At 38.2% G+C, this 13,673-nt stretch overlaps 3 non-coding genes across 3 annotated transcripts; all 3 read right to left on the bottom strand.

The window, feature by feature from the left end:
* Positions 1-2,491: 2,491 nt before the first annotated feature.
* On the bottom strand, positions 2,492-2,655 carry LOC135046241 (U1 spliceosomal RNA). The gene has a single exon (XR_010238568.1). It is a non-coding gene; the product is annotated as a U1 spliceosomal RNA (small nuclear RNA).
* A 655-nt stretch (positions 2,656-3,310) lies between these two features.
* Positions 3,311-3,473, bottom strand: LOC135046252 (U1 spliceosomal RNA). Its single transcript, XR_010238579.1, has one exon. It is a non-coding gene; the product is annotated as a U1 spliceosomal RNA (small nuclear RNA).
* Positions 3,474-3,625: 152 nt separating this feature from the next.
* LOC135046248 (U1 spliceosomal RNA) lies at positions 3,626-3,789 on the bottom strand. Its single transcript, XR_010238575.1, has one exon. It is a non-coding gene; the product is annotated as a U1 spliceosomal RNA (small nuclear RNA).
* Between the last annotated feature and the right edge of the window lie 9,884 nt (positions 3,790-13,673).

The raw sequence follows: 13,673 nt of genomic DNA, 5'->3' as shown, positions 1-13,673 counted from the left end.
CTATAGAGCCAGTTTGTGCAAGGAGAGATTAATTGCTTCTTTTTTGGTGGGGGTCCAAACCAACCCGTCATTTCAGTCACAGTCGTGTGGCAGACCCTGTCACTGAAATGATGGGTTGGTTAAAGTGTGCATGTCCTGTTTATACAACATAAGGGTGGGTGGGAGGGCCCAAGGCAATTCCACCTTGCACCTCTTTTTTCTTTTATTTTTCTTTGCGTCATGTGCTGTTTGGGGAGTGTTTTTTGGAAGGGCCATCCTGCGTGACACTGCAGTGCCACTCCTAGATGGGCCAGGTGTTTGTGTCGGCCACTTGGGTCGCTGAGCTTAGTCACACAGCTACCTCATTGCGCCTCTTTTTTTCTTTGCGTCATGTGCTGTTTGGGGAGTGTTTTTTGGAAGGGCCATCCTGCGTGACACTGCAGTGACACTCCTAGATGGGCCAGGTGTTTGTGTCGTCCACTTGGGTCGCTGAGCTTAGTCACACAGCTACCTCATTGCGCCTCTTTTTTTCTTTGCGTCATGTGCTGTTTGGGGAGTGTTTTTTGGAAGGGCCATCCTGCGTGACACTGCAGTGCCACTCCTAGATGGGCCAGGTGTTTGTGTCGGCCACTTGGGTCGCTGAGCTTAGTCACACAGCTACCTCATTGCGCCTCTTTTTTTCTTTGCGTCATGTGCTGTTTGGGGAGTGTTTTTTGGAAGGGCCATCATGCGTGACACTGCAGTGCCACTCCTAGATGGGCCAGGTGTTTGTGTCGGCCACTTGGGTCACTGAGCTTAGTCATCCAGCGACCTCGGTGCAAATTTTAGGACTAAAAATAATATTGTGAGGTGTGAGGTGTTAAGAATAGACTGAAAATGAGTGGAAATTATGGTTATTGAGGTTAATAATACTTTGGGATCAAAATGACTCCCAAATTCTATGATTTAAGCTGTTTTTTAGGGTTTTTTGAAAAAAACACCCGAATCCAAAACACACCCGAATCCGACAAAAAAAATTCGGTGAGGTTTAGCCAAAACGCGTTCGAACCCAAAACACGGCCGCGGAACCGAACCCAAAACCAAAACACAAAACCCGAAAAATTTCCGGTGCACATCTCTAGTGGCCATGCCATGTCACTGTGCAGGAGCCAGCACCGCTCACACACTAGTCCCCGGTGCAGCCCCCAACCCCCGGGACACCCGGAGCAACAAAATGTAGATTCAGGCCACCAGGCCACGCCCCTACCTATGAAACCATGCCTCCTTTTTACCATTGCGCTGCTTATCTGCGCGCACTGCATTACAATCTCCCTCGCCACCTCTCTGGGTGTCACCAGTGATAGTGACACCTCTGCCATGCTTGTAGCAGCTGGTCCTAAGATCTACGCCTCAAGCCCTGAGTGTTTGCCCTTGTGACTTGTTGATCATCATAGCAAAGCAGATGCTTACAGAAAACTGCAGGGGCTTAGATTGAAAATAAAAAAAATTGATGTGTATAAGGTAGAGAGGAGCGGGTTCGGTTCTCCGAGAACCGAATTCCCCACGAACTCCACGTGGTTTACACTGGTACGAGGCAGGCTCGGTTGTTCCCGCCTGACTCGGAAAACCTGAACAAGGGAAAATGTCATCATCCCGCTGTCGGATTCTCGCGAGATTCGGATTCCATATAAAGAGCTGCGCGTTGCCGCCATTTTTACTCGTGCATTGAAGAGAGAGCGGAGAGGACGTGGCTATGTTCTCTCAGAGGAAATCTCAATATCAGTGCTCAGTATCAGTGGATACTTATTGCTGCTCAGTAATACTAGTAGTGTGTCTCTCCTGCTCAGTGTCAGTTCTCAGTAGTATCCTCATCAGTGCTCAGTATCACTGCTCATTGTCTTGTGCTGCATTGTTGTGCTCAGCATACTACAGTACATTACTAATAGTCCAGTGCTGCATCTTGCTGCTCAGTGTCAGTTCTAGTATCCTCATCAGTGCTCACTATCACTGCTCATTGCATTGTGGTGTTCTGTATACTACAGTAACATAGTAATATAGTAACATATAGTAACATAGTTTTTGAGGTTGAATAGAGGCAAATTGCCCATCGTGTTCAACCTGTTTTAAGTTGTGATGATTCTACATACTTGCTGAATAATGTTTTATGACTAGTTAGCTACTACAACTCATGTTACCCCCGGATTAACCATGTTGATATTTTAAGTATTATAACCTTGGATAGCTTTTTCATTCAGAAATGTATCCATTCCTTTTTTAAATCCAATTACAGAGTCCGCCATTACCACCTTCCCTGGCAGGGAATTCCACATCCTGATTGCCCTAACAGTGAAGATCATAGTATCTCTCCTGGCAGGTAAGTAGGAGTTGGGCCAGAGCTGTGGAGGATTGCTGCTCGGGCACCCCCTGTCAAGTGAAGGAGATCCAACTGAGGCAGCACAAGGGAACTCTCGAAAGAAGAACAAGGCTAGAGGAAGATCTGAGACAAAGAAATCTGACTTTTACCAGAGCTGACCAGAGGAAAGCACAAACACAGTCCCCCACTACCACAAATAATGCAGTCGAGTTTCCCACATTTGGGGAAATCACAGGGGTCAGCATACCCAGAATGCAATGAATGAACCTCACCCTGGGAGAACAATCTTCATGACCATGGTATCGCCTATGCAAAATAAGTATGATTTGGGATAGGGCTGGGGAGGGCCGCTGCTCAGGCACATCTCTGTCAAGTAAAGGAGATTCAACTGAGGCAGCACAAGGGAACTCTCATCTGGAGACAACAACTGCAGGGAGAACACATATTTTCAGATGAACATGGGAGGGCAGAAGGCTGCCTAATACTGAAGCACCCCCAAACAACAAACCAAATGCAACAACTAGTACAAGCATTCCTGGGGGAAGTTCTGCAGAAGATGGATTTGCATACGGTGATGTCATCCAAGCAGTGGGCCAAAGTTGGCTGGAACCCTCATCTGCATATGAAAAGAGAAAAGGGGTATGCAGGGCATGGCGGCCTTTTGCGGCGCTTGGATGACCCTTAGTTCGCATTAAACACCCCCACCCTCCTTCGGTGTGGGGCTCATGTTGACAATGCCCCAGCCCCTGAAGCATTCAAGCTGATTTCTTACAGCAGCTTGGCACTGTAACAGCTCCAGAGCTGCTCTGTAAGGCAAGTAAAAGGGTGTGTAGTTTGCATTGTGCATTGGAAGGCACAAAGTAAGCAGACAGGAGGAGAAGTCAGGATAGTGCACAAGGGTATAAAAGGGAGGGGCTCAAGAAAAAAGAAGTGGAAACAGACAGCAAACTAGGCTGGAGAGAGACCTGAGACAAAGAGATCTGAATTATACGAGAGCCGACCAGGGGAAACACAAATTATGCAGTCAAGTTTCCCACATTTGGGGAAATCGCAGGGGCAGCACACCCAGAGTGCAATGGGTGAGCCTTGCCCTGGGAGAAGCACCTTCATGATCATAGTATCTCACCTGGCAGGTAAGTAGGAGTTGGGCTTGAGCTGGGGAGGGTCGCTGCTCGGGCACCCCCCTGTCAAGTGAAGGAGATCCAACTGAGGCAGCACAAGGGAACTCTCGAAAGAAGAACAAGGCTAGAGGAAGATCTGAAACAAAGAAATCTGACTTTTACCAGAGCTGACCAGAGGAAAACACAAACACAGTCCCCCACTACCACAAATAATGCAGTCGAGTTACCCACATTTGGGGAAATCACAGGGGTCAGCATACCCAGAATGCAATGAATGAACCTCACCCTGGGAGAATAATCTTCATGACCATGGTATCTCCTATGCAAAATAAGTATGATTTGGGATAGGGCTGGGGAGGGCCGCTGCTCAGGCACATCTCTGTCAAGTAAAGGAGATTCAACTGAGGCAGCACAAGGGAACTCCAGCATCCTCTACAGACTAAGAGAAAAGGATTTACCGGTAGGTATTAAAATCCTATTTTCTCATACGACCTAGAGGATGCTGGGGTCACATTAAGAACCATGGGGTTATACCAAAGCTCTTGAACGGGTGGAAGAGTGCGTACGACTCTGCAGCACCGAATGACCCAACTTGAGGTTATCATCGGCAAGGATGCAGTGGCGTTAATGTTTCCTGGTGTCAACCTGTATTATTTCAGTAGATATTGAAATGAGGATGCATCTTGCTGCCTTTCCAATGAAGCAAGTTTAATTTAGTAATAGGTGAAAAACCATCCCTACAAAGATGTTAATCAGATACTTGGCTTTGTGGACACTTTTCAGAGAACAAATTTGTTAGCATAAAAATAAAGCCAGAAAATGAAGAGCTGTTTAATCACTCAATTGGATTTTTTTGCCAGCATATTTCTTTTTCTCTGCAAACCACTGCTAAATTGTGCTTCCTAGCTGTTTTTATAAAATCACTGAATCAAATCTAACTCTGATTACATCAGAGAAGGCCAGGTACCCTACACCATAACAGGGGTTTTTGAAATTTTGACTTGTCTACTTAAAGATCATCAAAATCTGATAACAAGGTCAATTACATCCCTGGGTGGGATTAAACCACCAACCCTTTGGTTAATAACCAATCACACTAACCAATTGCGCCACAGAGACACTTTGCAAAAGTCCATACTGACAAAGGCTAATAAGCATTCATCTAGAACGTTTCCTAGAAAAACTTTAAAAAGTCAATAATCTGGAGAGTTTTTGTAAGATGTTTCTTCCATCAACCAACGAAGAAACACATTGTTACTTTCCCATGATGAGTGAGTGCTTCAAGATCTCTTGCACTTACATGTGCAGCAGAGTACTGTAATGAAAGCATGCTGGGTTCATAACCCAGAGGTAGGCAGATTGAAACTATCCTCTGCTATATGCATTTTTTTTTTGTTAATTAAAGTAATCCAAAACTGGGATTGATATTTTTTCTCTTTTATTTTTACTTAAAGTACAATAACTTTTACCATTTTAATATGTTTTAATAGTATATTGACAGTATTGTTTTCTTTCAAAAATCCACTTAATTTTCTTTACCCGATTATTAAAATGGTAATTGACAAAAACAAACTACATTGTCACCAGAAGAGCAATACAAAATGTACAAGTGATATATTAAAATCATCTTTCCAGCTTGAATTTCAATGATGCATTGGGGCAACGATTTTGTGAGAAACATCTTCACCCTTAAATAAAGATTTTCTTAATTCCTTACCTGTGTGCTAATTAGATATCACCTTGTTTTCACATTAAACAGACTTCCACATGAGAAAGCAGCAAGGATGCAGTGGCGTTAATGTTTCCTGGTGTCAACCTGTATTATTTCAGTAGATATTGAAATGAGGATGCATCTTGCTGCCTTTCCAATGAAGCAAGTTTAATTTAGTAATAGGTGAAAAACCATCCCTACAAAGATGTTAATCCGATACTTGGCTTTGTGGACACTTCAGAGAACAAATTTGTTAGCATAAAAATAAAGCCAGAAAATGAAGAGCTGTTTAATCACTCAATTGGATTTTTCTGCCAGCATATTTCATTTTCTCTGCAACCCACTGCTAAATTGTGCTTCCTAGCTGTTTTTTGATAAAATCACTTAATCAAATCTAACTCTGATTACATCAGAGTAGGCCAGGTACCCTACACCATAAGAGGGGGTTTGAAATTTTGACTTGTCTACTTAAAGATCACCAAAATCTGATGACAAGGTCAATAACATCCCTGGGTGGGATTGAACCACCAACCCTTTGGTTAATAACCAAACACACTAACCGATTGCACCACAGAGACACTTTGCAAAAGTACATACTGACAAAGGCTAATAAGCATTCATCTAGAACGTTTCCTAGAAAACTTTAAAAAGTCAATAATCTGGAGAGATTTTGTAAGATGTTTCTTCCATCAACCAATGAAGAAACGCATTGGTACTTTCCCATGATGAGTGAGTGCTTCAGGATCTCTTGCACTTACATGTGCAGCAGAGTACTGCAATGGAAGCATGCTGGGCCCATAACCCAGAGGTAGGCAGATTGAAACTATCCTCTGCTATATGCATTTTTTTTTGTTAATTAAAGTAATCCAAAACTGGGATTGATATTTTTGCTCTTTTATTTTTACTTAAAGTACAATAACTTTTACCATTTTAATTTGTTTTAATAGTATATTGACAGTATTGTTTTCTTTCAAAAATCCACTTAATTTTCTTTACCCTATTATTAAAATGGTAATTGACAAAAACAAACTACATTGTCACCAGAAGAGCAATACAAAATGTACAAGTGATATATTAAAATCATCTTTCCAGCTTGAATTTCAATGATGCATTGGGGCAACGATTTTGTGAGAAACATCTTCACCCTTAAATAAAGATTTTCTTAATTCCTTACCTGTGTGCTAATTAGATATCACCTTGTTTTCACATTAAACAGACTTCCACATGAGAAAGCAGCAAGGATGCAGTGGCGTTAATGTTTCCTGGTGTCAACCTGTATTATTTCAGTAGATATTGAAATGAGGATGCATCTTGCTGCCTTTCCAATGAAGCAAGTTTAATTTAGTAATAGGTGAAAAACCATCCCTACAAAGATGTTAATCAGATACTTGGCTTTGTGGACACTTTTCAGAGAACAAATTTGTTAGCATAAAAATAAAGCCAGAAAATGAAGAGCTGTTTAATCACTCAATTGGATTTTTTTGCCAGCATATTTCTTTTTCTCTGCAAACCACTGCTAAATTGTGCTTCCTAGCTGTTTTTATAAAATCACTGAATCAAATCTAACTCTGATTACATCAGAGAAGGCCAGGTACCCTACACCATAACAGGGGTTTTTGAAATTTTTACTTGTCTACTTAAAGATCACCAAAATCTGATAACAAGGTCAATTACGTCCCTGGGTGGGATTGAACCACCAACCTTTTGGTTAATAGCCGTACACACTAACTGATTGCGCCACAGCGACACTTTGCAAAAGTACATACTGACAAAGGCTAATAAGCATTCATCTAGAACGTTTCCTAGAAAAACTTTAAATAGTCAATAATCTGGAGAGTTTTTGTAAGATGTTTCTTCCATCAACCAATGAAGAAACACATTGGTACTTTCCCATGATGAGTGAGTGCTTCAGGATCTCTTGCAATTACATGTGCAGCAGAGTACTGTAATGGAAGCTCGCTGGGTCCATAACCCAGAGGTAGGCAGATTGAAACTATCCTCTGCTATATGCATTTTTTTTTGTTAATTAAAGTAAACCAAAACTGGGATTGATATTTTTGCTCTTTTATTTTTACTTAAAGTACAATAACTTTTACCATTTTAATTTGTTTTAATAGTATATTGACAGTATTGTTTTCTTTCAAAAATCCACTTAATTTTCTTTACCCGATTATTAAAATGGTAATTGACAAAAACAAACTACATTGTCACCAGAAGAGCAATACAAAATGTACAAGTGATATATTAAAATCATCTTTCCAGCTTGGATTTCAATGATGCATTGGGGCAACGATTTTGTGAGAAACATCTTCACCCTTAAATAAAGATTTTCTTAATTCCTTACATGTGTGCTAATTAGATATCACCTTGTTTTCACATTAAACAGACTTCCACATGAGAAAACAGCAAAGATGCAGTGGCGTTAATGTTTCATGGTGTCAACCTGTATTATTTCCGTAGATATTGAAATGAGGATGCATCTTGCTGCCTTTCCAATGAAGCAAGTTTAATTTAGTAATAGGTGAAAAACCATCCCTACAAAGATGTTAATCAGATACTTGGCTTTGTGGACACTTTTCAGAGAACAAATTTGTTATCATAAAAATAAAGCCAGAAAATGAAGAGCTGTTTAATCACTCAATTGTATTTTTCTGCCAGCATTTTTCTTTTTCTCTGCAACCCACTGCTAAATTGTGCTTCCTAGCTGTTTTTTTATAAAATCACTTAATCAAATCTAACTCTGATTACATCAGAGAAGGCCAGGTACCCTACACCATAAGAGGGGGTTTGCAATTTTGACTTGTCTACTTAAATATCACCAAAATCTGATCACAAGGTCAATTACGTCCCTGGGTGGGATTGAACCACCAACCTTTTGATTAATAGCTGAACACACTAACCGATTGCGCCACAGAGACACTTTGCAAAAAGAATATACTGACAAAGACTAATAAGCATTCATCTAGAACGTTTCCTAGAAAAACTTTAAAAAGTCAATAATCTGGAGAGTTTTTGTAAGATGTTTCTTCCAGCAACCAATGAAGAAACACATTGGTACTTCCGCATGATGAGTGAGTGCTTCAGGATCTCTTGCACTTACATGTGCAGCAGAGTACTGCAATGGAAGCATGCTGGGCCCATAACCCAGAGGTAGGCAGATTGAAACTATCCTTTGCTATATGCATTTTTTTTTTGTTCATTAAAGTAATCCAAAACTGGGATTGATATTTTAGCTTTTATTTTTACTTAAAGTACAATAACTTTTACCATTTTAATTTGTTTTAATAGTATATTGACAGTATTGTTTTCTTTCAAAAATCCACTTAATTTTCTTTACCCTATTATTAAAATGGTAATTGACAAAAATAAACTACATTGTCACCAGAAGAGCAATACAAAATGTACAAGTGATATATTAAAATCATCTTTCCAGCTTGAATTTCAATGATGCATTGGGGCAATGATTTTGTGAGAAACATCTTTACCCTTAAATAAAGATTTTCTTAATTCCTTACCTGTGTGCTAATTAGATATCACCTTGTTTTCACATTAAACAGACTTCCACATGAGAAAGCAGCAAGGATGCAGTGGCGTTAATGTTTCCTGGTGTCAACCTGTATTATTTCAGTAGATATTGAAATGAGGATGCATCTTGCTGCCTTTCCAATGAAGCAAGTTTAATTTAGTAATAGGTGAAAAACCATCCCTACAAATATGTTAATCAGATACTTGGCTTTGTGGACACTTTTCAGAGAACAAATTTGTTATCATAAAAATAAAGCCAGAAAATGAAGAGCTGTTTAATCACTCAATTGTATTTTTCTGCCAGCATTTTTCTTTTTCTCTGCAACCCACTGCTAAATTGTGCTTCCTAGCTGTTTTTTTATAAAATCACTTAATCAAATCTAACTCTGATTACATCAGAGAAGGCCAGGTACCCTACACCATAAGAGGGGGTTTGCAATTTTGACTTGTCTACTTAAATATCACCAAAATCTGATCACAAGGTCAATTACATCCCTGGGTGGGATTGAACCACCAACCTTTTGATTAATAGCTGAACACACTAACCGATTGCGCCACAGAGACACTTTGCAAAAAGAATATACTGACAAAGACTAATAAGCATTCATCTAGAACGTTTCCTAGAAAAACTTTAAAAAGTCAATAATCTGGAGAGTTTTTGTAAGATGTTTCTTCCAGCAACCAATGAAGAAACACATTGGTACTTTCGCATGATGAGTGAGTGCTTCAGGATCTCTTGCACTTACATGTGCAGCAGAGTACTGCAATGGAAGCATGCTGGGCCCATAACCCAGAGGTAGGCAGATTGAAACTATCCTTTGCTATATGCATTTTTTTTTTGTTCATTAAAGTAATCCAAAACTGGGATTGATATTTTAGCTTTTATTTTTACTTAAAGTACAATAACTTTTACCATTTTAATTTGTTTTAATAGTATATTGACAGTATTGTTTTCTTTCAAAAATCCACTTAATTTTCTTTACCCTATTATTAAAATGGTAATTGACAAAAATAAACTACATTGTCACCAGAAGAGCAATACAAAATGTACAAGTGATATATTAAAATCATCTTTCCAGCTTGAATTTCAATGATGCATTGGGGCAATGATTTTGTGAGAAACATCTTTACCCTTAAATAAAGATTTTCTTAATTCCTTACCTGTGTGCTAATTAGATATCACCTTGTTTTCACATTAAACAGACTTCCACATGAGAAAGCAGCAAGGATGCAGTGGCGTTAATGTTTCCTGGTGTCAACCTGTATTATTTCAGTAGATATTGAAATGAGGATGCATCTTGCTGCCTTTCCAATGAAGCAAGTTTAATTTAGTAATAGGTGAAAAACCATCCCTACAAATATGTTAATCAGATACTTGGCTTTGTGGACACTTTTCAGAGAACAAATTTGTTATCATAAAAATAAAGCCAGAAAATGAAGAGCTGTTTAATCACTCAATTGTATTTTTCTGCCAGCATTTTTCTTTTTCTCTGCAACCCACTGCTAAATTGTGCTTCCTAGCTGTTTTTTTATAAAATCACTTAATCAAATCTAACTCTGATTACATCAGAGAAGGCCAGGTACCCTACACCATAAGAGGGGGTTTGCAATTTTGACTTGTCTACTTAAATATCACCAAAATCTGATCACAAGGTCAATTACATCCCTGGGTGGGATTGAACCACCAACCTTTTGATTAATAGCTGAACACACTAACCGATTGCGCCACAGAGACACTTTGCAAAAAGAATATACTGACAAAGACTAATAAGCATTCATCTAGAACGTTTCCTAGAAAAACTTTAAAAAGTCAATAATCTGGAGAGTTTTTGTAAGATGTTTCTTCCAGCAACCAATGAAGAAACACATTGGTACTTTCGCATGATGAGTGAGTGCTTCAGGATCTCTTGCACTTACATGTGCAGCAGAGTACTGCAATGGAAGCATGCTGGGCCCATAACCCAGAGGTAGGCAGATTGAAACTATCCTTTGCTATATGCATTTTTTTTTTGTTCATTAAAGTAATCCAAAACTGGGATTGATATTTTAGCTTTTATTTTTACTTAAAGTACAATAACTTTTACCATTTTAATTTGTTTTAATAGTATATTGACAGTATTGTTTTCTTTCAAAAATCCACTTAATTTTCTTTACCCTATTATTAAAATGGTAATTGACAAAAATAAACTACATTGTCACCAGAAGAGCAATACAAAATGTACAAGTGATATATTAAAATCATCTTTCCAGCTTGAATTTCAATGATGCATTGGGGCAATGATTTTGTGAGAAACATCTTTACCCTTAAATAAAGATTTTCTTAATTCCTTACCTGTGTGCTAATTAGATATCACCTTGTTTTCACATTAAACAGACTTCCACATGAGAAAGCAGCAAGGATGCAGTGGCGTTAATGTTTCCTGGTGTCAACCTGTATTATTTCAGTAGATATTGAAATGAGGATGCATCTTGCTGCCTTTCCAATGAAGCAAGTTTAATTTAGTAATAGGTGAAAAACCATCCCTACAAATATGTTAATCAGATACTTGGCTTTGTGGACACTTTTCAGAGAACAAATTTGTTATCATAAAAATAAAGCCAGAAAATGAAGAGCTGTTTAATCACTCAATTGTATTTTTCTGCCAGCATTTTTCTTTTTCTCTGCAACCCACTGCTAAATTGTGCTTCCTAGCTGTTTTTTTATAAAATCACTTAATCAAATCTAACTCTGATTACATCAGAGAAGGCCAGGTACCCTACACCATAAGAGGGGGTTTGCAATTTTGACTTGTCTACTTAAATATCACCAAAATCTGATCACAAGGTCAATTACATCCCTGGGTGGGATTGAACCACCAACCTTTTGATTAATAGCTGAACACACTAACCGATTGCGCCACAGAGACACTTTGCAAAAAGAATATACTGACAAAGACTAATAAGCATTCATCTAGAACGTTTCCTAGAAAAACTTTAAAAAGTCAATAATCTGGAGAGTTTTTGTAAGATGTTTCTTCCAGCAACCAATGAAGAAACACATTGGTACTTTCGCATGATGAGTGAGTGCTTCAGGATCTCTTGCACTTACATGTGCAGCAGAGTACTGCAATGGAAGCATGCTGGGCCCATAACCCAGAGGTAGGCAGATTGAAACTATCCTTTGCTATATGCATTTTTTTTTTGTTCATTAAAGTAATCCAAAACTGGGATTGATATTTTAGCTTTTATTTTTACTTAAAGTACAATAACTTTTACCATTTTAATTTGTTTTAATAGTATATTGACAGTATTGTTTTCTTTCAAAAATCCACTTAATTTTCTTTACCCTATTATTAAAATGGTAATTGACAAAAACAAACTACATTGTCACCAGAAGAGCAATACAAAATGTACAAGTGATATATTAAAATCATCTTTCCAGCTTGAATTTCAATGATGCATTGGGGCAATGATTTTGTGAGAAACATCTTTACCCTTAAATAAAGATTTTCTTAATTCCTTACCTGTGTGCTAATTAGATATCACCTTGTTTTCACATTAAACAGACTTCCACATGAGAAAGCAGCAAGGATGCAGTGGCGTTAATGTTTCCTGGTGTCAACCTGTATTATTTCAGTAGATATTGAAATGAGGATGCATCTTGCTGCCATTCCAATGAAGCAAGTTTAATTTAGTAATAGGTGAAAAACCATCCCTACAAATATGTTAATCAGATACTTGGCTTTGTGGACACTTTTCAGAGAACAAATTAGTTAGCATAAAAATAAAGCCAGAAAATGAAGAGCTGTTTAATCACTCAATTGGATTTTTCTGCCAGCATATTTCTTTTTCTCTGCAACCCACTGCTAAATTGTGCTTCCTAGCTGTTTTTATAAAATCACTGAATCAAATCTAACTCTGATTACATCAGAGAAGGCCAGGTACCCTACACCATAACAGGGGGTTTGAAATTTTGACTTGTCTACTTAAAGATCACCAAAATCTGATAACAAGGTCAATTAAGTCCCTGGGTGGGATTGAACCACCAACCTTTTGGTTAATAGCCTTACACACTAACTGATTGCGCCACAGCGACACTTTGCAAAAGTACTTACTGACAAAGGCTAATAAGCATTCATCTAGAACGATTCCTAGAAACATTTTAAAAAGTCAATAATGTGGAGAGTTTTTGTAAGATGTTTCTTCCATCAACCAATGAAGAAACACATTGGTACTTTCCCATGATGAGTGAGTGCTTCAGGATCTCTTGCACTTACATGTGCAGCAGAGTACTGTAATGGAAGCATGCTGGGTCCATAACCCAGAGGTAGGCAGATTGAAACTATCCTCTGCTATATGCATTTTTTTTTTTGTTCATTAAAGTAATCCAAAACTGGTATTGATATTTTAGCTTTTATTTTTACTTAAAGTACAATAACTTTTACCATTTTAATTTGTTTTAATAGTATATTGACAGTATTGTTTTCTTTCAAAAATCCAATTAATTTTCTTTACCCGATTATTAAAATGGTAACTGACAAAAACAAACTACATTGTCACCAGAAGAGCAATACAAAATGTACAAGTGATATATTAAAATCATCTTTCCAGCTTGAATTTCAATGATGCATTGGGGCAACGATTTTGTGAGAAACATCTTCACCCTTAAATAAAGATTTTCTTAATTCCTTACCTGTGTGCTAATTAGATATCACCTTGTTTTCACATTAAACAGACTTCCACATGAGAAAGCAGCAAGGATGCAGTGGCGTTAATGTTTCCTGGTGTCAACCTGTATTATTTCAGTAGATATTGAAATGAGGATGCATCTTGCTGCCTTTCCAATGAAGCAAGTTTAATTTAGTAATAGGTGAAAAACCATCCCTACAAAGGTGTTAATCAGAGACTTGGCTTTGTGGACACTTTTCAGAGAACAAATTTGTTATCATAAAAATAAAGCCAGAAAATGAAGAGCTGTTTAATCACTCAATTGTATTTTTCTGCC

The sequence above is a fragment of the Pseudophryne corroboree genome, unplaced genomic scaffold, assembly GCF_028390025.1.
Source record: "Pseudophryne corroboree isolate aPseCor3 unplaced genomic scaffold, aPseCor3.hap2 scaffold_923, whole genome shotgun sequence".
NCBI classification, from domain to species: Eukaryota; Metazoa; Chordata; class Amphibia; order Anura; family Myobatrachidae; genus Pseudophryne; species Pseudophryne corroboree.
This window is presented reverse-complemented; position numbering and strand designations above follow the sequence as displayed.